Source organism: Schistocerca piceifrons, unplaced genomic scaffold, assembly GCF_021461385.2.
Source record: "Schistocerca piceifrons isolate TAMUIC-IGC-003096 unplaced genomic scaffold, iqSchPice1.1 HiC_scaffold_936, whole genome shotgun sequence".
NCBI classification, from domain to species: Eukaryota; Metazoa; Arthropoda; class Insecta; order Orthoptera; family Acrididae; genus Schistocerca; species Schistocerca piceifrons.
Genome location: NW_025729208.1, coordinates 6,936,285 through 6,938,784, shown reverse-complemented (window position 1 = coordinate 6,938,784; position 2,500 = coordinate 6,936,285). Strand labels below are relative to the sequence as shown.

Sequence of the window (2,500 nt, the reverse complement as noted above, 5' to 3'; positions counted from 1 at the left end):
ACCCATGTTGTGCCTTAACCTAACCCATGTTGTGCCTTAACCTAACCTATGTTGTGCCTTAACCTAACCTATGTTGTGCCTTAACCTAACCTATGTTGTGCCTTAACCTAACCCATGTTGTGCCTTAACCTAACCCATGTTGTGCCTTAACCTAACCCATGTTGTGCCTTAACCTAACCCATGTTGTGCCTTAACCTAACCCATGTTGTGCCTTAACCTAACCCATGTTGTGCCTTAACCTAACCCATGTCGTGCCTTAACCTAACCCATGTCGTGCCTTAACCTAACCCATGTCGTGCCTTAACCTAACCCATGTCGTGCCTTAACCTAACCCATGTCGTGCCTTAACCTAACCCATGTCGTGCCTTAACCTAACCCATGTCGTGCCTTAACCTAACCCACGTCGTGCCTTAACCTAACCCACGTTGTCGCCTAACGTAACCCACGTTGTCGCCTAAACCTGCTCTGTAATTGTTATACGACTCGTTCAATTAGTGTAGTGTTGCCCACCCGCAACCCTCGCAATATAGTTCGCTACTCGCACTCCCCGCTCCCCTGTGTATCGCTTCATGTTAAACACCTTGCAAGTCTTGCTCACTTTCCACATGCTCCTGCTGTACACTGTAATGTGGATGGCAGCAGGACGTACATGCCGCCCCTCCCCACGTCCCCACCTTGCCCCCTGCCTTCGCAAGCTGGTTGGTGAGAACTTTGCATGTTCAATGCCCTCCGCATGCGACGTACTCAGGCTACGTTGTGGTGCGGCCTGTGTCAACTGTCCGCTAATGTCGTACGCGTAAACCACAATCTGTACTGCACATTCGTCCTTATGTACTGAATGATACATCGTGGCACATGTGTGACCGTACAACGACTGCGCCCAAAAACGGCGGACCATACAGTGCAAATATTGTGCACGCAGCTACGTGTCGTCTCCCTATGAGAGCTGGATTGCAGTGTGGTACGCCATAGAGACGTGTGGGAGGAACGGACGCCGTGGATGGCGATCAGCATGAGCTGTCTGTTGATGTATTCGGACCTAGTCGTCTCTCCTCACACACCGTGATGGCATGGTGCACCGCGTTCCATATCTGCGACATGCTACAGAGGCCGGTTGACAGTCGTTCGAGCAATGGACATCGCATACGTACGGGGGCCACCTTCCACGTATTGTCTAGGCGTGCACATTTTGTTGCGTGTATGTGGGCAGACGTAGTGTGGCGTGACACCTGACACAGGCATGCAATAATCGTGGAAGTTGCAAATGGCGATGGACGCCTGCGTTTTCTGGTGAAGTTACGCAAATGAACAAATGGTAACCTGTTGTGGTGCGGTTGTTCTCGCTAGGGGTGAATCGGTGATGGCGACGATAGGTTGAGGTACTAACCGGTTGTTCCAGCGATACCCACCATGCCGACGAAACTGAACGGCATCTGGGTGTGAAGCGATACGCGGCGGTGGCTGGGTGGGACCGTCCCCGGCCGGTGAGGGGGCGCCTCCCGGCGTGCTGGCCGCGCGGTGCGTGGGCGCACGCGCTACAGCCGGCTGGTGGGGGCGGCCAGTGGCAGGCGCGCCGGCCGACGGACGCGGCAGGCGTCGCAGCTGCGCGCCGGCGCACCCTGCGCGCGGCGCCGTGCGGCCAAAGTAGGTCCTCGCGGGCCCGGTGCGAAGCGCGGTGGACATCTTCAGTGTGCTGGTCCGATTGAGGACTGTGTGCGTTGAGGATGCGCTGCCGCCCGGCGCTCGGCGCCGCGACGCCGTCTGCTGCTCGGTCGCCCCAGCGGTTCTCGCTGGTGGTTTGTATCGCAGCTGTGCGGATGTGTTGGCGCGTGCGCTGTGCTGGGAGAGTTCGCTTCGGCACCCAAGTGGGGCTTTTGTCCTTCTGTGGCGCTGGCGTTGGAGCTGCCGGTCACCGTAGGTGGCGCGTGTTGTCTCCCGCCGGCAATGCCACGACAGCACGCTCCCGGGCCTCTGTCGGCAGCGGCAAGCTCAGTTGGGAGCACGGGTGGTCGCACCGAAAGCGTCTACTCGCCTAACTCCGGGCGATTGCGCCTCTCTCGAACCCGACCAAGTACTTGGGACGGCGCTGCGCGCCGCCGGGACCTGAGAGGGTTTCGAGGTGTATTGTGCAGGGGAGCTCAGCCTCCTCCTGTTTGCAGAATGATTGAGCGGACGCTTGCGTGTTCGCGCGGGCCCCCGGGACACACTCCCGGGCGGCCGGCTGCTCAGCTCTAGTTGACGCAGCTCCCTGGTTGATCCTGCCAGTAGTCATATGCTTGTCTCAAAGATTAAGCCATGCATGTCTCAGTACAAGCCGCATTAAGGTGAAACCGCGAATGGCTCATTAAATCAGTTATGGTTCCTTAGATCGTACCCACGTTACTTGGATAACTGTGGTAATTCTAGAGCTAATACATGCAAACAGAGTCCCGACCAGAGATGGAAGGGACGCTTTTATTAGATCAAAACCAATCGGTCGGCTCGTCCGGTCCGTTTGCCT

General features: G+C 57.0%; 1 non-coding gene across 1 annotated transcript in view; it reads left to right on the top strand.

The window, feature by feature from the left end:
• The first annotated feature begins 2,245 nt into the window (after window positions 1-2,245).
• The window catches only part of LOC124771333, a 1,909-nt gene continuing 1,654 nt past the window's right edge, over window positions 2,246-2,500 (top strand). Inside the window, exon 1 of the ribosomal RNA XR_007013350.1 lies at window positions 2,246-2,500. This exon is cut by the window's right edge and continues 1,654 nt beyond it. This is a non-coding gene — a ribosomal RNA (small subunit ribosomal RNA).